Raw genomic sequence first — 23105 nt, 5'->3', positions numbered from 1 at the left:
TGAAAATTAACTTCTCATTCATTGGTCTGTTGTTCTGTCATTCTCCTTTTAAATCCACCAACCGTAGCACGGGTCAGCCCACATCAACCATTGTTTACCTTCACTGTGAGTGACGTCACTCTGCCCTTTCACAAGGAGCACACCCACACATAGGGTGACCAGACGTCCAGGATTTCCCCGGAGAGTCCCAGTTTTTAGAGGACTGCCCTGAGATTCTCTTAATTTTAAATAAATGTCCCAGTTTTTGGGACAAAGATCAGACCATTAAATAAATGTCCCGGTTTTTCCAACAAATGTTAGATCATCTAGGGAAGCACAAGTTAAATCTGCTTACAAAGTATGAAATATTTAGAGTAATTTATCTGTTACTGTCAGGGAACACAGTCCCCTGTCTGCTGCCAGCATAGAGACCAGTGGGGAGCAGAAAGAGAGGGGGCGGGTTGGGGGTGCAGGGTGGGCGGTGAAGCCATAGCTAATCTGATATATCTAGTGTTGTAAATGTGTGTGTGTGTATATATATATATATATATATATATATATATATATATATATATATATATATATATATATAAACACACACTATAGGCACATGTGCACACATTCACAAAGCTACGCAAAAAAGGGACCGGCCAGATATAAAAGTGAGGGTAACGTCTTTAGTCCTTCTTTAATGTCTGACCTGTCCCGTGTTTTTGCTCCTCAAAATGTGGTCACCCTATCCACACACAAAGTAGTTCCCTTAAATAACAATGGCAATGGTTGCCTTTTGACACTAAAAAGATATTTTTCTTTTCAGCCAGTGTTGTTGCTTTCTATAACGATGAGGGCCCAGCAGCTCCCCCTGTAGTGTCTAGTGAGTCAGAGATGAAGGGACTCCTGACGGACTCCATAGAAGGTGGGTGCATCTGATTGGAAAAGACGTCTTGTGGGCATTTCAAGAACTTACAGTGGGCTTACAGTGGGCTTACAGCCCGCCCACTGCTCACCATTGGTCAGCTTTATGTTCACTCATTTTCTTGCTTCTTATTCATTGGCTTCCCTTGACTGTCTTGTTTCATCTTGTATCTGTCCCTTCCCGGAGAGTAGCCTCTTTACCACTGTTTGGCTTGCTGGTTTGTATCCTTCCACTGATCATTTGTAGGGAATCACTTTTTCCCCTTTTTGCTTAAACACCCAATAAATGGGTTTTGTAACCCACTTCCTCAGGTGCTTGTCCCCCCACAGCCAAACATCTGGCTTATGTGCTCCATGGTGCTGTCTTACTTGTGTTTGAAGCTCTCTCCTGTGACTCCCCATCTCTCCCCTGCAGTCCATGTTTCTTTCTCCCTCACACGCCTCTCCCTCCTTGCCCCACTGTGGTCTGCCCTACCCGGGTACTCCAAATTGCTTCCTCCACCCACCCACCTGCTCTTCCAAAGGCCTCACCCCTATTTATTCTTAAAAATATTATTCTGTATTTATCTTTTTGGGAAGAACCAGGCAACAAATTGCTGCTACCCCCCTGCTCTGCCTTAGAAATAGAGGCTTTAGTTTGTCTTTATTTATTCACCGACCCATCTCATTTTTGTAAATAAAATAAATCTGCCTGTTCAGCATCTCCAAAAGACTTTGCAAAGGCAATAGATTCCAAAGGCGAGTCCTACTGGCTTTGCCAATAATTGTTTTAGATTGACGAGGGCCCGGCAGCATCCTCAACACTAACATAAAAAAAAAAAAAACACACAAAGCCAAAAGGCTGGAAGCTAACAGCAGACCTACGGGATTTGCTAATGCTTGTTTAAAGAATGGAACTTCGGAACACAGGTATGCACTCCGACAAAGTGGTGCCCCTGGCATGATGCTGGCACTTAAACATATTTCCAGCATAGCAAGCTCAGAAATTAACAGCTACAAAAGCACTTTCCGGCCCCTGCACAACATAACAAGGTACCACCTGCAAGGTGATAAAAGGAAAGACAGACTAAGAGTAACCATGAGGTACAGTGGAGTAATGAAATTTGAGGGCCCCCCTGCAAAATACATGTAGGGGGCTTCCCACTCTGTGGACCGAGTTAGGAGCTCTCAGGCCAGGGGCCCACAGCCCATGCACAGTGCCGGTGGTGGCCTCCTGAAGTCTGGGGGGCTCCTGCACCACGAGGGCTGTGGGGGCTATTGTTACGCCACTGATAAGGTACCTATATCCTGGGCTGTACTGTGTACATCTGGCTCCTGGAATGGAACATAGTGTGTGCAACCACACTCACATGTATGTAAAGTGTGAATGTAAACATAAACCCAAAGACATACATGCACTTGTCCACACACAGACAACACGCATGCAGGAACCTCCCTTGCACCTGCACACACGCTCCCAAGTACGCAAACACCAAACACACATACACGTGCACACGGAATCAGGGACCATTGCACACTTGCGTGTGCTCACCCATCCACCAGCACAGACTCCTCCACAGCTCTTTTCCCTCGCACGCAGGTTCACGAGGATGCGTGCTCTGTTGCACACTGGAAAGACATGCACTATCGCTGACACACATGAGACCGCACAGCGGTGCTAAAATGATTTTCAGAGTGGGGGTGCTCTCATCAATGTTGCAAACAGCACATTTTGCATTTAAATGGCCACAAAACGTGCACTGAAATGCAGTTTTACAGATAAAACTGTGTAGTTCACAAGCGATAAGGTGTGGAAATTGAGTTTCAGCAAATATTTATCATTTGCACATCACTAAGTAAAGTGACTGGAGTTGTTTGATCCTATCATAACCTTTGCTTCTACCACACTTTTGAAGTACAAAAAAATAGTTCATCTGTGATTCCCTAACTGCTGGCTTATTTTAAGCCAGTGGTTCCTAACCTGTGGTCCGGGGACCCCTGGGGGTCCGCGTAGCCTCCTCAGGGGGTCCACGACTGCTCAGAAAATAAACAAAATTTAACAGATTAGGTACCCCGCTTTCAGTAATGGCTTAGTAGGGGGTCCCCGGATTCCAATAATGATTCAGTGGGGGTCCCCGGGTTCCAGTAATGATAAAGTGGAGGTCCACAGATGTGAAAAGGCTGGGGACCACTGTTTTCAGATATTTGTACAATTCATAGGCATTTATATGTTGCTGTGTTACAAAAATACTGACAGCCTACAGCCTTTCACACTCCCTGTACCTCAGCAAGATTGTCAGACAGTTCACCTTATTAGAAAAAGAAACGTAAACACCAATCGCCATGATATAAAAGAAGCAGCCATCTGTCAGAAGACATAGCCTGACAAAGCACCCCTGCCTTTGAGCACACAGCACATGAAAGAATAGTAAACAACATTTAAAGGTATTTTAGTGCTCATTGAGCTTCTGAGTTCCAGCGGCTTTTTCCTGTGGTTCTGCAGCACCCTGGACCCTGACTTCCAGCTCTTGCAGTGTATGCCATCAGTTCTTCAGGGGCTCTGGAGTGCACCCTGTGGTATCACTCATAGCAGTTTGAGGAGGCACATAGTGCTGAAATGTGGGAAAAGGTGCAAGGCCCCCTTCATCCTCCTTCTCACCCCCCCGGGATGTCCTAGGACTTCCCGTCCATGCACCTTGTTTACATCACCCGGCATTACCTTCTCTCACCCACCCTACCTCGGCCTTTGTTTTGTATTCTCTTTATTTTATTGATGTATTTGATCTGCAGATTAACAAACCACACATCTATCTCCTGGATCCTCGCCTCGTCACCCATCCTCCCACGTGTGACAGGCCGGCCATGGGCTCAGGACAAAGGGTCACTGCAGGCCACCTGCCTGCCTGGCTGCTCTCATGTTCAGTGGCGGCGGAGGGAGGGCGGGGGCGGGTGGGAAGCACACTCACACTTATTGCACGCGCATCCATGCACAACACTCCTCAACATTCAAACATGCACGCACGCACCAAACATTCATTTAAACAACACACACACCTACCTTCAGCTCGGAGGTCCTAGGAGGGTTGGGACTGCTGCCTTCCCTCACTGGCTGACCTTAGGTCAGCCAACGAGGGAAGGCAGCAGTTGCAACTTCGTCACAGAGTGGGATGGGGTCAGTGAGACTTCTGACCCCCTCCCCACTCTGTGACGAGGTGTCACTGATTGACACTCGCCCTGGGTGCTTCAGGGCTTAAACCTGAAGCGCCTAGGTGTGACAGTGAAGCTTTTCCTCATTACCAAGGGGAAGGGCCTCGAGGCACCTTTGCTGAGGCAAAGAGGTCATTCCCACAGGAGCTGTGACCTCCTCCGCCCAGCAAAGTTCAGCTCAGGCAGCCAGGAGTCTGTGCAAATCGCGCATGTCTGCTCCTGGCTTCCTGACCTGAACATGAAGAGTGTCTGTCAGGCTGACCTTTGATCAGCCTGACAGACCCTCTTCATGAGGGGCAAAAGGTGTGTGGGGGGGCGTGGCCTCTCCGCCCTAGAGAATGGGCTGCGGCTGCTCATGTTATCTCAGCCTCTAGCATTGTCTGCAAAAGAAGCAGGAACAGAGCATGTGACGGCACAGCTTATACATCTGATGCAGCAATGTATGGTTTGAAATGTACTTCTGAATGAATGAGGCCTAGGGGCGGATTTATGGGATTTGGTGCAGAGCAGGCTGCACGTCACCTTGCTGTGCTGCCCAGCGTCAAAGGGAAAGGGCAGGAATGCACCGTATTTATGCAATACGACGCATTCCTGTCCTTTCCCCCTGCACTGGTGACATTTCAGCAGCCTAGCATCAACACAGGCACCCTTGCACCATGCCCAAGGGAGCCTGCGTTGTTTGCAGGATTGTTTCTGTGCAGGAAGGGGCATCTTCTCAGAAAAACAATCCATGGAGGCGTTTTCCTCTTTTTATGTGCGCTGCAGAAAGCAGCACGTATGCAACGAGGAAAAAACAAGGAGAAATAAAGATATATGTCCTCATTATGCCTCAGCTCGGGAGGCGTCAGGTTTTGGCGCTTCCATAGGTTTACGTGATTTTGTAAATCTGGGTCAGCATCAAAATCCATGGGTGTTATGTGGGAAAAGACACTGCAACGCACATGGAACACCTCCTGAACGCAGAGTAAGGCAACGCCGCGACTTTCACTGCCTTGTGTTACTCCATATCCATGAGGCCATGAAAAGCCGCGCAAAGTGGCTTTGTGTGGCCTCATAGAAATGATTACGTAGTCTGCGCCCCTGACACAGCACAAAAAGTGGCAGAAGGGACTCATAAATATGCTCATTAGTCCACTGCAGTCTTCGAGGTGGTGTGCAGTAGTGTAACCCGCATCCGCGGCCCCCATCCGTGGCCCCCATGCCCCACCACTCCCCACACACCCCAGCAGCTCTGGAAGCAATGACCTGGTGATTCCATCGCTGACGTCAGCACAGGGCCTGGGAAAGCCTGGCCCAGCTTCACCCTCATACGTTCATGTGTGACGACCATGTGGCTGTTGTGGGGGTCACACTTTTACAGATGTGGCAGTCTCTGCTCACTCAAAGCTGAAGATCGTAACTTCAAGACCTGCTCATTTTCCTGCCATGGCTGCACCTATGGGCAGGGCGCTTAGAAGTCGGAATTCTATTCACAAGTTAAAGTGTTGCTTCCTACATTTTTTCAAACTTTCTTTTCCATTGATATTATTTGTGACACTAAAAATGATTCCCGTGGGTTTACATGTAAAAGCAGAAGTGGCCTCAGTAGCAGCTTTGCTTTACATCATGAGGCAGTCAGCACTCTGTGTGTGAGGGGGTGGGGGTGTTGGAAGTGGTGTGGTTGGAGGGCTGTTGTAGAGCCCCTCTGAAATAAGCCCTTGTTGTCATGGACAGGAAGTCAGGCCAGAGAGAGTGCCTATCACGGATGTCATTTAGGGGTCACCAAGGGTCGCAGCTACGACCTTATTCAGGCCAAGAACAGGCTGGGTGAAGCTGGAGAGTTCATGCAAATTCAGGTTTCAGGCAGGGAAAGGTAAGTTCCTGAATGTTACTTTCCCTTGATGCTTATTAAAAATCTGACACTACCATTAAATTGGATTTTTAATAACTATTAAAAATAGTGGTTTAATAATTTTTCTAGCTGATGTCTTTGCTGGGATCAGTATTAGTCTATAAGATAGCTCGTCAGTGTTTCTCTACGTTCCAGCCAGCCTGCTTACAGTGTAAGGAGGTTGTGGGAGCAAATCACTGTAAGGACATGTTAACTTAAACCCCTCGGGTGCCCTGGATGAGACGGTTACGTCCGCTGCCGTGGTGCTCAGGCGCAAGGGACGTAACAATCTCATCCAGCAATGGGCCCCCGGGGGAAGCGCTACCGCTCCCCCCGAGGGCCTCGCACCCCCCTCCCATGGGCAGGGCTGGAAGGGGAATCACTTCCCCTTCCACCCCCGTCCCCCCGTGCCTGCGCGACCTCATCAGAGGCGGCCTCTACCCCGCTGGAAGCTCAGCTTCCAGCACAGATCGGAGGAGTAATGCAAAACCATTTCTCTTCCGATCACGTGGAGGGGCGAGAGAGGCATCACAGGAATGGAAAGGCCTCTCCTCTCCTTTGATGTCTCGGTCAGCAGAAATGCCCACTAGGCACCAGGGATCTTTTAAAAAAAAAAAAAAATTATACAATAAGGGGAGCAGGCTCCCCGGGGGGGGGGAAATCATTTTTAGGCCATTCTGCCTATTTTTATAGGGGGGCAGAAACCACTACGCACCAGGGATTTTTTTTGCGCCAATTTCACACAAGGGGAGCGACCCTTTACGCAAGGGCCGCTCCCCGGGGTGGGCAAATTTATTTTCGGCCATTTCTGCTCCCTTTGGGGGGCAGATCGAACTATTTCTTTTAGGCCTATCTGCCCCCGGGGTGGCAGAAACCACTTAGGCACCAGGGATTGGTGTGTTTTGTTTGTTGGGGCAGCCCATTGGGCAAGGGTCGCTCCCCATGGGGGCACATTACTGTTTTCCATAACTTCCCTCTTTGGGGGCAGATTGGCCTATTTTTTGGAAGGCTCATCTGCCCCGAAGGAGGGCAGAAAGCCCACCAGGGAAGATTTTATTTAAAAAAATAAAAAAAAGAGTGCGGGGGTATGGCCATACCCCACCCCAAATAAGTGGGGCCAAAGTTGTTCTGCCCACTGGTGGGCAGATGAGGCAATTACCCCAGATCCGTTACCCGGGAGGGCAGAAAGCCTATTGGATGCCAGGGAATTAAAAAAAACAACAACAAAAATAGTTAGTTGGTGGCTACCAACCAGTATGGGCAAGGTTATGCCCCCACCCCAACTGAAGGGGGTAACAGTCTTTCAGCTCTCCCCCTGCACACTAAAACATCATATCCCATGGCAAGCAAAAGGGCATTTGGTTATTTTGGGTATTGGTTTTACATTTGGGCCATGAGAGCTTGTCTAACTCTCAAAATCGTCCCACTTGGACTGGTGAGGGCTGCACTTTTTGGACTTTGGGACGCTGCCATGTAGAAAAACCTACAAGACCTAGACACATCTGAAGACCAAACATCTGGGTGAGTCCAGGGTGGTGTGCTTCACATGCACCCCGCACCATCTTCTTACCCACAATGCCATGCAAACCTCCAACTTTGCTGGACAACACACATTTTTGTGATAGAACCTTCTGGAATCTGAGGGAATCCACACAATTCCTGCCACCAGCACTGTCACATCTATACCAATAAAAATTCTGCCCCACAAATGTTTTTTTTTCAAACAGCCCTTTTGGAACCGCTTTGGCTCCCCCTCAATTTCGACATGTTTTTGGCTCTTGCCTGTCACAGGCACTTGGCCATCTACACAAGTGAGGCATCAGGGGAACATTGGGTGGTAAGAAATGTGTCCCGGTGTGGTGATGCCACACAGAAATGTGGGAAAATGTGATTTGTTAGCTAAATTTGAGGTTTGCTGAGGATTCTGGGTAAGAAAACACAGGAGGAGCCACACAAGTCATACCTCCCTGGAGTGTCTAGTTTTCAGAAATGTTTGGGTTTGGTAGGTTTCCCTATATGGCTGATGAGCCCAGGACCAAAACGCAGGTGCCCCCGCAAAAACAGATAGTTTTGTATTTGATCATTTTGATGTGTTCACATAGTGTTTTGGGGCATTTCCTTCCGCAGGCACTAGGCCTACCCACACAAGTGAGGTACCATTTTTATTGGGAGACTTGAGGGAACGCTGGGTGGAAGGAAATGTGTGGCTCCTCTCAGATTCCAGAACTTTCTGTCACCGAAATGTGAGGAAAAAGTGTTTTTTTGGCCAAATTTTGAGGTTTGCAAAGGATTCTGGGTAACAGAACTTAGTGAGAGCCTGACAAGTCACCCCATCTGGATTCCCCTAGGTGTCTAGTTTTAAAAAATGCACAGGTTTGGTAAATTTCTTAGGTGCCGGCTGATCTAGAGGCCAAAACCCACAGCTCGGGCCTTGGCAAAAAACAGGTCTGTTTTCTTTGGGAAAATGTGATGTGTCCGCGTTGTGTTTTGGGGCATTTCCTGTCACGGGCACTAGGCCTACCCATACAAGTGAGGTACCATTTTTATCGGGAGACTTGGGGAATTGCTGGGTGGAAGGAAATTTGTGGCTCCTCTCAAATTCTAGAACTTACTGCCACCGAAATGTGAGGAAAAAGTGTTTTATTGGCCTACTTTTGAGGTTTGCAAAGGATTCTGGGTAGCAGAACCTGGTGAGACACCCACAGGTCACCCCATCCTGGATTCCCCTAGGTGTCTAGTTTTCAAAAATGCACATATTTGATAGGTTTCCCTAGGTGCCGGTTGAGCTAGAGGCCAAAATCCGAAACTAGGCACTTTGCAAAAAACATGTCAGATTTCAATGTAAAAATGTGATGTGTCCATGTTTCATTTCCTGTCGTGGGCACTAGGCCTACCCACACAAGTGAGGTACCATTTGTATCAGGAGACTTGGGGGAATACAGAATAGAAGAACAAGCGTTATTGCCCCTTGTCTTTCTCATCATTTTTCCCTTCCAAATGTAAGACAGTGTGTAAAAAAGACATCTATTTGAGAAATGCCCTGTAATTCACATGCTAATATGGGGACCCCGGAATTCAGAGATGTGCATATAACCACTGCTTCTCAACACCTTATCCTGTGCCCATTTTGGAAATAGAAAGGTTTCCTTGATACCTATTTTTCACTCTTTATATTTCAGCAAATAAATTGCTGTATACCCGGTATAGAACGAAAACCCATTGCAAGGTGCAGCTCATTTATTGGCTCTAGGTACCTACAAGCCTTATATATCCCCACAACCAGAAGAGTCCATCAGATGTAACAGTATATTGCTTTAAACAATCTGACATCACAGTAAAAATTTACAGAGTAAAACGTAGAGAGATGGCTGTTTTTTTCAGCTCAATTTCATTTTTTATTTTATTTCAGCTGTTATTCGCTGTAGGAAAACCTTGTAGGATCTACACAAATGACCCCTTGCTGAATTCAGAAGTTTGTCTACTTTTCAGAAATGTTTAGGTTTCTGGGATCCAGCATTGGTTTCACACCCATTTCTGTCACTAACTGGAAGGAGGCTGAAAGCACGAAATATAGGAACAATGGGGTATGTCCCAGTAAAATGCCAAAATTGTGTTGAAAAATGTCGTTTTCTAATTCAAGTCTGCCTGTTCCTGAAAGCTGGGAAGATGGTGATTTTAGCACCACAAACCCTTTGTTGATGCCATTTTTAGGGGGAAAAACACAAGCCTTCTTCTGCAGCCCTTTTTTCCCCTTTTTCTTAAAGAAACAAACAAAAGTTTCGGTGTATTTTGGCTAATATCTTGGTCTCCTCCAGGGGAACCCATAAACTCTGGGTACCTCTAGAATCCCTAGGATGTTGGAAAAAAAGGATGCACATTTGGCATGGGTAGCTTCTGTGGAGAAAAGGTTATGAGGGCCTAACCGCGAACTGTCCTAAATAGCCAAAAAAAGGCCTGGCACCTGAGGGGGTAAAGGCCTGGCAGCGAAAGGGTTAAAAATCAAGCACCCTTTGCTTGTGGGCCACAAGACCTATATAAGCTAACTTATTAACATTTAAAAGGATGGTTTTTAACCTGACAAAAGTTAGAGGTGGGCAGGCCACTGAAAGCTTGTGCCTCGCTCGAGCCTGAACCCTGACTGGCTCAGCTCGAGGTCCTGTTGGAACCTTGAGCCCATAACAAGTCGAGCTTTCATGTGGTGTCTGCCTGCCACATTTGTGCTACCCAGGATGTGGTATTAAAGCTAGAACTGCCTACTTTCGACTTAGGAAAACCGGTTTGAGTCTCAATGTTGGCTGAACATCCTGTGGTTCTGGACAAATCACTTAATCTGCCTATGCCCAAAAAATTAATGTGACCTTGTGCAATGTAATGTGAAGTGCTCCAATAGCTTCAAGCCAAGTTTGCGCTGCAGAAAAATGCACAAAGAGGTAAAAGAAACAAAGCTTTAACATAATAAAGAGAAACAAATCTATACCCATTAGTGGCTGATTTGTACAAAGTCAGACCAGAAAACCTGGATAAATCATGGCTTCCCTGCTTAAATTGTGTGATCTTAGGCACATATTTTATTTCACAAAAACTCCTTTTTCATATTTGCGTATGAAAGCCCTTTTAATTACGCGAGTTCAGAATATCAGCTATACAAAAACCTATTGTGTTTGGTTTAATTGACTATAATCTGTGCCAGTGACAACTGTTTTGCTTCTTGGTTCACTAAGCACCAGTGTGGGGATGGGGAGGAATGGTCCAAGTTCATGTTAAAAAGCTATAAAATGTTTTAAAGAACTTCTCAGAGCAGTGCAAGAATGTAACACATTAATGCCAAAGCTTCCACATGTTAAAGAAATTCATTCAATGTTAAAGAGACTGAGGACCTGGTTTGGAGTTTGGCGGACGGGTCACTCCGTCACAAACGTGACAGGTATCCCGTCCGCCATATTATGATCCTATTATACCCTATGGCAGTGGTTCCCAATCTTTTGACTTCTGTGGGCCCGCACTTTATCATTACTGGAACCCGGGGACCCCCACTGAATCATTATTGAAATCCGGGGACTCCCCACTGAGTCATTAATGAAAGCTGGGGACCTAATCTATTAATATTATTTAATTTTCTGAGCAGTCGCGGACCCCCAGGGGTCCCCGGAGCACAGGTTGGGAACCACTGCCCTATGGGAACATTAATACAGCGGACGGGATATCAGTTACATGTGTGACAGAGTCATCTGGTCTCCAAACTCTAAATAACGCCCTGTATCGTATTTCACATGATGTTTGTTGTATTATTTACATAGCAAACCTTTTCAGGGCTTGGCTTGTGCACAGGCTCTAACCAACCCAGACAACTGCCTCAAATCCGACTCTTCTCACCCAGTTAATTTGTCGGCTCACCCGCCTCTAACAAAACTGTCTGTTTTGTGATGGCAGATGCAGTTTTTACATTGTTGCAGTCAGGCTACAGTGGTAGGCCGAAGCTGTGTTTACCCTGCACTCTAGTGGGTGGCACAATGGGTGCTGCAGTCCACTTACGGTATTTAATTTACGGGCCCGGGAACACCTTGTACCATTCTCTAAGGATTTACAGGTAACTTAAATATACCAACTGGGAATATGCAAATTTAACCATGTTTAAAGGTAGAGCACAGGCACTTTACAACTGGCTAGCGGGGGTAACGTGCACAGACTTCTGCAGCCAGCACAAATATAGGGTCCAGAAATAGGAAACAAATCTGGGTGACTACACAGAAAAGGCTGATTTCCTACACTGATCCAGGCGTGACAGCATGCACTGATGACAGCCGAGACTAAGGAGGTTCCCCCGGACACAACTGATGCACCCAGGGCATCTTGCACGTATTGCAGCTGAGGTTGAGAAGATTCCTCTGGGCACAAGTGATCCAGGCGTGACAGCATGCACTGATGACAGCCGAGACTAAGGAGGTTCCCCCGGACACAACTGATGCACCCAGGGCATCTTGCACGTATTGCAGTTGAGGTTGAGAAGATTCCTCTGGGCACAAGTGATCCAGGCGTGACAGCATGCACTGATGACAGCCGAGACTAAGGAGGTTCCCCCGGACACAACTGATGCACCCAGGGCCTCTTGCACGTATTGCAGCTGAGGTTGAGAAGATTCCTCTGGGCACAAGTGATCCAGGCGTGACAGCATGCACTGATGACAGCCGAGACTAAGGAGGTTCCCCCGGACACAACTGATGCACCCAGGGCATCTTGCACGTATTGCAGCTGAGGTTGAGAAGATTCCTCTGGGCACAAGTGATCCAGGCGTGACAGCATGCACTGATGACAGCCGAGACTAAGGAGGTTCCCCCGGACACAACTGATGCACCCAGGGCATCTTGCACGTATTGCAGCTGAGGTTGAGAAGATTCCTCTGGGCACAAGTGATCCAGGCGTGACAGCATGCACTGATGACAGCCGAGACTAAGGAGGTTCCCCCGGACACAACTGATGCACCCAGGGCATCTTGCACGTATTGCAGCTGAGGTTGAGAAGATTCCTCTGGGCACAAGTGATCCAGGCGTGGTCTCATGCACTGATTACAGCTCAGGCTAAGATAGTCAAATAATTGTGATCTTAATGAAACTGTTGGTGTTTCTGTGGCACTGGTGTGAAAGGTTAGCTAATCGAGCCCCAGTTATGGAAGATCACGTTTCAGACATCTATTCTTAATGGTATGTAATAGTGCGGAGTCACCAGTGGTATGGTGCCAGGCCTTACAAGTAGCTGTCATTTGATCTAAACAGTAAAGGGAGTTTGCAAGGCCAGGTGAAGTGCAAATTTACAAGAGAACTGTTTTTGCTCCCAAGATTTTTAGAAATCGTATTATACTCCTTATCAAACAGCGTTTCCCAGGGAAACGTCACTCGTTGCACGTGGAAAGGCAAGCACTATACAGATACTGGTGGAACAGAGCAGTAGTGCCACGACACACCTGTCGAGGGATCAAAGACCTTACAGAGGACAGACGATGGGTATACTAGAGCCTCCAACCCACCTGCCTCCTGGTTGAAATTATAGGGCCCGAAGTGGGGTCTCAACCCTGAACGCCTCTTTGAACAATGTGATGACAGAAGTTATAGCGCCTCGAGATGATTTTCTTCAGAGTTCCAACCTTGGTATCCTATGTGTGCAGTCAGTGCTCTTTACTAACCTCAAGCGATAAGATAAACGTGATGTGCTGTTATTTGGTAGCAGATCACCTGAGCGGAGACAACCCCATGCATAACATGCACTTTGCATGTATGAACAGCCAGCACACAACATACACTAACAACCCGTATTTATTCCACCTAGAAGAGAAGCAGTGAGTATCAGGTGTGAACTGTAAGCAGAGCATGCCTTGGTGTTCCTAGACAGCCAACACCCTTAGCACCCACACTTCACCTCCTGCAAGTTCACCCCTTGGTATCAATAGTGCACACAGGCTGTGGCCCTTTCATGAAGTGAGGAGTGCTATGGATAGGGGGGGTTTGAAGTTCATGCAGGTGAGGAGAAGTGGGGGGCCAATGCTTGTATCAAATGCTTGTATCAATAAAAAGGTAAATAACAGCTCCAGGTCTCTTGTTTCAGTTCACCTTGCTGAGGAAATGCTGGGCCCAGCCACGGGTAACCCCTAACTCATTACTGAGGTCATGATGCCCATTGCTGTGAGTGGGAAGTCTCTGACCATTGGCTCCACACGGCCTTGTGGTTGGTGAACACAGAGAGTGACAACACATCAGCCCACTTCATGCCATCTCTGGCTGTGCAGTCTCACCTGGTCTGAGGCCACTTGCTACACACAGATATATTTAGATATTAACATCTTAGATCAAGTACCTTGGGTACCTTTCCTTTGTCATATTTACTGTACAGGCCACCATTCATGGATGTGTAACTAAGGAAGATGCTTATGTTCTATTGTGATGCTCTGCTCCGCATCAGCTGTTTAGAATTCAAGGTGTGGACTCTGGACCAGCTGCAGGGCAGACACAGGGTGACGTGGATGCTGTGCTGTGAATAAATACCTGCTTGTAAACACCGCATTCATCCCTGAACTTCTACAGTTTACCACACCACTGTAGCAGGATACCGAATTACCAAGAAATGCAGAGGACTTGTGGTTTGCAGAGACCCGTCCAAAAGGAGGGGTATTGGGCATTCTCAGGGTTCCCACACTGATGGACCAGGGGCACAATGACACACACCACCCGTCAGAGAGGAAACTTGTGGCCAGCGCTTATTGGGGATCCTAATCCATGAACCTCAAAAGGTGCTGCTTGACAGGGCAAACCCTTCGTTATCAGTGGGAAGATCTCTAGATTCCTGAAAGTTGGGGAATTAATGAGATGGGGTGCCCTGTGGGCCTGGAATCCCAGCCCCTCTAGCATGCCCCAATCAAGGGGCTCAACGTCAAGTCCCGGAAATGAAAGCGAGGGAGTCAGATGCTGGGCAAAGCATGTCCATTAAGGGCACCCCTTCGTGAGCATTGCATGAGTCCCATGGTAGGGCGACTTATGGTACTTTTATGGTTTCATGTTTGTGTAGTCCGCCTGAAACCAAAATAAACTTTTTATTAATGGCAACAACAGTCTGCTAGTACACACTTGTGACAACAAAGTAATATGCAAATTGGAAGTCCTTGACTCTTCAACAAGCTCATCTGCTCATGTCTTGGTGATATAATTGGGATCGAAGTAGTCTAACAAAATTGTGCTATTATTAACCTTGCAGAGGTGAAAAAGTTGCTTGAGGATTATTATGCGTTTTTTTTGGCAGTTCTATGTACCGTGAACTTGACACAAAGGTACTGGAATACTTTATTTATTTTGCAGTTTTATAAAGCGCGAACTCGATACAACAGTATTACAGCACTTTACATGAACACCGGTTACATTACACAAGAACACATTCATTTTTGGTAGCAAATGGAGATTAAGTTATTTACCCAGAATCACAGGATGTTGAGCCGGCGACGAGACTCGAACCGTGTTCCCCCAGCTCCGAGGTCCGCAGTTCTGGCCCTTACACCACATCCTGTCCCCTAGGCTTCTTTGTCTGGTGCATGTTGGGGCAGTCTAGGAATAACCTGCTTTTTTATATAGCGCTTGGTAATACATGTGCTGCCATTTCAGAGTCCTGCAAATCAGGTGCCATTCTTAACAAAATCGTTATAATTCATTTGCATAGACTTTGCAGAGATAAAGATGTGTAAAAGCTATGTCAGGATTGTAATCTGTGACATTCTCCTTCTGTCAAGACCTCCGCAGTGGGTGCATTAACCAACTGATCTGAGTAGAGCTTAACACTAGGCGATACCACATGCTCTTGATAACCTCACAGGGTCACAAACCAAGCATATAGGTTCGTTCTAGGCAAAAAGATGGCGAAAGGTGTTGTCTCCAAAATGGTCGAAAAGGAGTCGTGACTCCAGACACAAGCATTTCACTGCCTCTGGCTTGATAGCAAAAAACTTGTAAATAAGGCCTCTTCAATTAGGGTTCATTTAGCGCAAACTCGATACAGAGGTATTACAGTGCTTAACACAAACACCAGTTACACTACATATTTATTTTTGGTAGCAAGGGGCGATTAAGTGATTTGCCCAGAATCACAGGATGCTGAGCCGGCGACGAGACTCAAACCGTGTTCCCCCAGCTCCAAGGTCCACAGTTCTGGCCCTTAATCCACATCATGTCCCCTAGGGTTCTTTGTTTGGTGCACGTTGGGGCAGTCTGGGAATAACTCATTTATCTGTTATATAGTGGTTGGTAGTACAGGTTCTGCCACTTCATAGTGCTGCAAAGTAGGTGCCATTCTTAACAAAATTGTTATAATTCATTTGCATCAACCTTGCAGAGATGAAGAGGTGAAAAAGCTATGTCAGGATTGTAATCTGTGACATTCTCGTTCTGTCAAGACCTCTGCAGTGGGTGCATTAACCAACTGACTTGAGTAGAGCTTAACACTAGGGGATAGCACGTGCTTGGTAACCTCCGGAGGGTCACCAACCAAGCACAGAGGTTAGTTCTAGGCAAGAAGATGGCAAATGGTGTTGCTCCAATATGGTGGAAAAGGAGTTGTAACTCCAGACCCAAGCACTTCACGGCCTCAAGCTTGATAGCAAAAAACATCTAGCCTTTGGATGTAAATTGGGTCTCTTCAAATAGAGTTCAGTTAGCGCGAACTCAATACAAAGGTCAGGGCCGGCTTTCGGGTGGTGCGACTAGTGCAGTTGCACCTTGTGCTGGCCTGGATTCGGGGGGGAGGGGAGCTGACCTCAAGGGGGTGCTGTGTTTAGCAATAAATTACAAAACTTGCGATTTAAAAGCACCTGCTGAAAAGTTCCTTTCAGAGCAAAAGATCAGTGTTTTGTCCAGTGGCAGTTTTTACTGGCCATAAAGTAGCGCAGTGGGTTAATGTGCCTGCTGCAAAGAACAGATCTGTGTTTTATGTGGATAGCTGAGTGGATTAGTAAAGCCAGACTTTACCAGCGCTTTAAAACATTTGAAATGTATGTGAGAGAAGGACTTTGGACAGATGAGGGGCACTTTTGCCAGGTGGTAGTGAGGGAATCTGAGGAGCTGGTCATGGGATGGGGGTGCCAAAAAAAGACTGTCACACCATGAGCCACCAGCATTAAAGCCGGCCCTGCCAAAGGTATTTGAGCACTTTACATGAGCACCGGTTACATTACAAAAGAACACGTTCATTTTTGGTTGTAAGGAGACATTAAGTGATTTGCCCAGAATCACAGGATGTTGAGTCAGCACCAAGACTTGAACCATGTTCCCCAGCTCCGAAGTCAGCAGCTCTTGCTCTTACATCACATCTTCTCCCCTATGGTTTTTTTTTTTGTGCATGTTGGGGCAGTCTGGGAATATCTCTTTAAAAAAAAAATAATATAGTGCTTGGTAATACAAGTTTTGCCTTTTCATAGCACTACAAAGCAGGTGACATTCTTAACAAAATCGATGTAATTCATTTGCAATTAAGCTGCCTCTTCTGTTATTCTCTTTGTATGCAGTCAATGTTTTTAAAAGTTAGGCTGGTATTGCCAATGTAGAGGAATGATTCCTTTAAAGGTTTGACACACAATATATGGCTGCCCCCTTTTCTTTGCTCCTAACTCTTTCATTCCCCACATTCTCTGGATTGAATTCCATGAAGGTGCCTCTTTGTGACTTTTTTGGTGCTATAAAAGTTTAGGTAAACTCTCCTGCAGTGACGGGCCTGGGAGGGCTGCTGTGGCACCTGGCATACAACTACTACACTCCAAACCAAAACACATCGGTAAAAGACATTGGGCCCTATTTTGAGTTTGGCAGACAGGAAAGCCTAACTCCCGACAGGCTGACTGCCACCTATGCGGCCACCTCCCCGCCGGTGTCATTAAGAGTTTTCCGCTAAGTCAGCGGGTGGAAACCTGAGTTTCCGCCCGCTGGCCTAGTGGAAAACAGGCTAGAGATTTGTCCCTGGCTCATAATCGAGCCAGCAGCAATGCTGTAGCCTGCAGGGTGCACCAGCACCCTTGCAATTTTCACTACAAAAACACTGCGATGGTGCTGGCCACGGGGGCTCCTGCACTGCCCAAGCCAAGTGCATGGGCAGTGCAGGTGCCCCCTGCCCTCTTTCTCCACCAGACTTTTCATAAAAAGGCTGGTGGAGGACGAGGTTGTAATCCCCAGGGCGGATTAGAACCGCCACTTACCTGCAGACTGCCGGGATCTCTGATCCTGGTGGAGCTGGCGGTTCCCTCGCAGCCCGATCGACTGGGTTGTAATGTGTCGGTCGGACCGTCGCATTGGCGGCAGTACGACCACCATCCGTAAGTCTGGTGGTCTAGTGACCGCCACACTCGTAATGAGGCCCATCGTGAATTACAACGCCAATAGCTCTAACTCTCACAAATGTGAGACCTATTGCAATGCAAGTGCTTGTTCTTCTTGCTGTCCCCTGACTTACTTGCAGCATCGGTCACCACCTCCCAGCAAGGAACTGGCCCCGGGGTCAGTTGTTCCAGGGGCAGCTGGAACAACTGAACCAAAGGCCCAACTGCCCCTGGGGAGAGAGATGCTGCTTATCCCCGGACAGCAGGTCTACTGGCACCTGGCGGTAGCTAGTTTCTCATCGTCATTGTCTGTACTCAACCCAGATGTTTATCTAGCCATGGAAGCACCTGGGCAAAGCTGGAGACCAAACGATTAATGCTGGACTGGCTTTTACCTGAACATCTCCCCAGACAGGGTCGTCAGCAGGGACCCAAGAGTCACGAGACAACATCTGCACCGCGAGGGGGGAGGCAGAACTGTACCAGCAGTTTTCAGCGATGCTGCTAGTTTGGGGGAGGAGGGAGGAGTCACAGCTTGCACGTGGCACCACCCCACTTTCTTTATCCACATGCCTTCACTCACGCACTCTGCACGGCCTGGTGGAGACTAGGGGCCAAATTTACCAACAAATCAAGAAACGCAGCGCAACAGTCAAAAATGCTGTGCTGCTGTGCGTTACAGTGAGGGAGCAGGAGATCACCAGAATCTACAGAGATACGCCTCTCTCCTCCCCTCTCCCTAGTGCCGGCGTAGAATTTTGCTGCTGAACGCCAAGCATGCACTTTTGCTCCATAGTGCAAGGGTGTGTGTGTGAGTCTAACATGCGTTTTGTACTGGAAGGGCTCCCTACCATTACAAAATACTATGACTAGAGAAGTTTTACAACTTTCCTACGTTGTATGAGTGCTGTACAGTGCAGCACGTATGCAAAGTCAGAGAAGAAAGGAGAAATGAAAAAGTTTCTCCATTTAACGTCTGCTTTCAATGCTGTTCATTTTTGACGCAAAACAGTGTCTCAGATTTTTTGTAGATAGGATTTATAGACCGTATATTATTCTCCCATTTAGATATATAACCATTACCTGCCTGTGTGTGTAAAATTAATTGCAGTGACTGATTAGCCGTTGTGAAGACTTTGGATGCCCTCCATCGACTGCTTAATTTGTACACCGAACAAATCTAACAGAATGTACTAGGACAGGTTCTGAAGAAACCAGGGTAACCCCACTGAGCGTCACTTGACTATGCCAACAAACTATACCTTGGTGCAGTCAGATTCATCATATGCGAAATAGAACCCATCGAAAGCTGTGCTGCAAGATTGCTTCTCTGAGTTCACCTACGAGAACGCGGAGTCTAGCCCTGCAATACTTCCCATTGGTTACCAGTAGTTAAAAGAGCAATGCTCAAGGCACGCTGCATTATCCACGGAGACTCTCATGGACCTGGACCTCTATAAATGCAAATTAAATTCAAGGAATACAAACAAAACCGGACAATGCGCTCCAGGCTTGCACCAGGGACCATCACACCACCTTACTGTACAAAACCCGTGGAAGGCACTGCTGTCTCAACACAAGCCATCAAACTCTGGAACTCACGACCAGCCACGATTCAAAACACCCAGGAGGATGTATGCTTCAGAAGGTAGCTTACAACATAGTTATTTGAAAGGTAACTATGACATCCTACTCGACTTGGAAAGAACCAAGAATGATGATCATACCTTCAAGTATAACCTCCCGTTTACAACCCACAGACCGGGAACAGTCCAACCAGCACATGACTTGGCATATCCAAATAAGGGCTGACCAGTGACAATTCTGGGTATTATATAGTAATATCAATTCAAATATAATTTGTTTTGTCCCATACTAACCCTAGTAACCTCAAACTTAGCAGTTGGCAGCCATTATAGTTCACACAGGCTGTATAATAACTTGTTAATACTGCTTTCTCGCGTTGCACCCACATAAGACTTATCTGCTATGGTTCTTGGTCGCCCAGTACTGTACCAGACAATAAACCACCCAACAGGCATGAAATAACTGAAGAGATACGCTACATACTGCTGCCAATCGGAGCACTTCAACCACGCATCCTCAAGAACAAAAGCTTTAAAAAAGATATAATGTTGGAAAACCCAGCGCAGTAGCCGGCTAAGCGGACTTTGGTGACTACACAGACCATAAAGGGACCTGCGGAGCTGCTCAAAGCTGCCGGCTTACTGAGAACCAACAGACTGCGCATGTCTCACACTTCTTCATCCATCACACTGCTAAGCGCTGTGTCCCCTAATCCCATAACATGATAACCGCACCTCGGTGGTCCTCGCGCACGCCATGGAAACACTCCCCGCCTCTGCAACCTCACCCCCACACAGTGTAGCTTGATGGACCCCACCTGGGGGTACTCAGCACAACATAAGTGCTGCACTAAAATGAAAGCCTCATGTCTTTTCTGAGCTGGACCCCTCCCCCACCCCCGACCTCCCTGGCAGAGTGATGGATTGATTCTGCCACAGGACACTGGTTGGCCCTCCTGGGGGCTCGGCTGCGGCCTCTTTAATGAAGTGGACACTCAGTGGTCCATCCCAAAGCCTTCAATACATGTCAGTCAGTGTCAGGTTAATGAACCCACCTCTGTGAGAAGTGCTGCTTATCTGGTGGTCTGGGGCGGGGGGGGGAGGGGGTGAACATGACACCCTGAAACAGGTATTCATGGAGGCCCACACCCGTGCGCCACCCTGAGGCTGCATAACATGCAACACGCGTGAAATGACACTAGATCTGCTGCCAGAGGGCAACCCAGGACATATCCAGACATGGTCAGCACTGGTATTTACATGTTTACTTATGCTGCGAGTTTTGGTGCGTCGGGGGCTTAGATGTCACCTTTAAACAGAAGGCAGAGTCTGGACACAGCGCCGGTCGCAGCCGTGAAAAGCTAAAGTGACCTTGCAGATTTCAGGGGACACTTTCACCATCGAGGTGCAGTGTTTGCACGTTTTTTACAATCTAAAATAATTCCTCGACACTTTTATCACTGCACTTACATACATGATGTTCAGATCTGGTCTTGACTCTCCAGCCTATTGTGATGAAAATAATTGAAAGATAAACACACATTGCAAATGACAAAAGGTCTGGCTTTGGTGTGCAATTTCTTTGCACACTTACTAATATACAAACAAATGGCAAAAATAGAAAGGTAAAGGCGTGGAAGCCCGGTCCATGTACACCACCCTTTAATAGGCCACTATATATGTATATATATTTTTAAAATATATTTTAACTATGATTTTTTTGTTTTTTTGGAAACCACAAGCTGTCTCTAAGCCAGAACTAAAATACAAAAATAAAAACTTAATGGGCTTTGGGTCAACCCTCTTTATCCATTAGTCTATTCAGCTGCCAATCACATTTTACTGCCTCCCACCATATACATAGCCTGGGGCAATGGCGTCATTCCACTGCAGCCATTGGCTCTCTCGCACTATGAGTGACAGTATTTTGCTTGATCACATGTGCACATTCGCCTAAAAAGAAGTGCACTTCAGTATCCTGGCTGATGGGCCAATACTTTACTTTGCCAATATCTTTTCCTTCCATTGTTTATCCTTTTTTAATGTATTTTAATAATTGTGGTGTCACCTTGTATATTTAAATTGTCTTTAGATTACAATAATTCAAAGCAAATATTACCTTTACTTTGTGTAAATAACTGTATGCATATGTCATTTAGGCACAGTGTGTTTTATTTTTTATTTTTATGACATTTGTTTACAGTAAAAATAAAACTGTGCCCTTTGCACCAGCTTGCCAAGGGTCAACTTTGGGGATGATTGCTGTACAGAGCTCTGGTCATGACACAGATATGGCAGACTGAATGAGGGTTGCACCATGCATGCACTGGTCCTGCGGTGTGATGGTTGAGGCGGTCAGGGCGTTCAGCCATTGTTGCAAAAAGCAGGTTCATTGATGCTTCTAGAGGAATGATCATACCCAGACTAGTGAATGATCAATGGCTCCTGAGACTACTATGCAAGAAATCACTCATTAATGATTCAATCAGAGGAATCAATCATTCACATAGTACATTTTACAGGATACTTTGAATGAAATAGAATTTATTGGAACTGCCTATTTCTGCTGCAAAACTCACTTGAAGAATTAAAGATGAGCGCTTGGTCCTCAAGTGAAACATACAACTTAAACAAGCATTTGAAATGCAATGGGCCTCACATTTGCTCAAGTTAAAGCTATTAACGTTGTAAATTCCTAACTGGACTTTTCTTGCCACATAAATTGAAAATGAAAAGTAAAACAGTTTACATAAATGAGCCGATTCAAAGCACCGCGGCCGCCATAAGCATAAGCGCGAAGGAGAGACACAAAAGGAAAAATAAGTTAACTCGCAGTCAAACATATTGGCAAAAATGCAATTATCCATGTAACAGGATCGATGTCCAAGACGGGAACCAAACTGCCCCGGGAAGTGACAAATGTAAAGCAATTACCAATGATAACAAAGGGTTTTTAAAAGTCAAGTCCCCGATCGAGTGATAGTGATGGGCGTGCGATGGGCGTGGCTAAAATCCCACAGATCGATTACAACACGTTAGACGGCTTGCGCTTGACCTAAAAAGACTAAGCACAGCCGAAGCCAGAGAGTGTGGCATTGACTGCCAGACTTTTGGCTTTGTCAATGCTCGTTTTGTGTTTGCAATGGTTTTCATAAAACAGTTTAGGATTTGCCTTGCCACAGACAGTACTAAAAAAAAAGGAAAACAACAAATGTTTTTTGGTATCAAAAAGTAAATTTTGCGGTAGTAGTCCATGGTCCTGAAGGTAGACTTCTCCTTAGCATTGTAAAGAGACAACATAGTCGAGAAAATATAGGAAGGAAATAAATGAAGTGTTGGAAAGGCTAGAGTGTATCTTTGCACTAATGAGCTCTCTGTGTATAACTGTTCTGTCTGCTGTTCTATGCAGTGTCCCTTTCCACTATGGTGTTTAGTGAAGGACGTACACAGGGGCGGTGGAGAGAGTCAAGAAACCTAGGTCACTGGATCCGTCGTGAACCAACTCAACACAGTACCAAGGTAGAGGGTCGAAAGATCTGGACACGCCTGACAGGCAAAGTGTGTGGCATGAAAGTGTTGTTATAATGGTCTTGGTGAAGCTTCACCCAAAGTGTGGATTAGGCAGTGTCATGGACAAGCATGGCGGCACAGAAGCCGATGTCAAGGCGAGGATCGGCAAAGCAAGGGCTGCCTTCATTCAATGAAAGAAGATCTGGAGCTCCAAGGACCTAAC

General features: G+C 46.6%; 1 long non-coding RNA gene across 1 annotated transcript in view; it reads left to right on the top strand.

Annotated features, from left to right (window-relative positions):
* Positions 1-828: 828 nt before the first annotated feature.
* Positions 829-23105, top strand: part of LOC138260686 (uncharacterized) — a 59538-nt gene continuing 37261 nt past the window's right edge. The window contains exon 1 of the long non-coding RNA XR_011198926.1: positions 829-895. This is a non-coding gene — a long non-coding RNA (uncharacterized lncRNA). The remainder of the gene's footprint in view (positions 896-23105) is intronic.

This window comes from Pleurodeles waltl, chromosome 10, assembly GCF_031143425.1.
Source record: "Pleurodeles waltl isolate 20211129_DDA chromosome 10, aPleWal1.hap1.20221129, whole genome shotgun sequence".
Classification (NCBI taxonomy): Eukaryota; Metazoa; Chordata; class Amphibia; order Caudata; family Salamandridae; genus Pleurodeles; species Pleurodeles waltl.
Note: the sequence above shows the minus strand (reverse complement) of the source record. Positions and strands in the feature narration are given on the sequence as shown.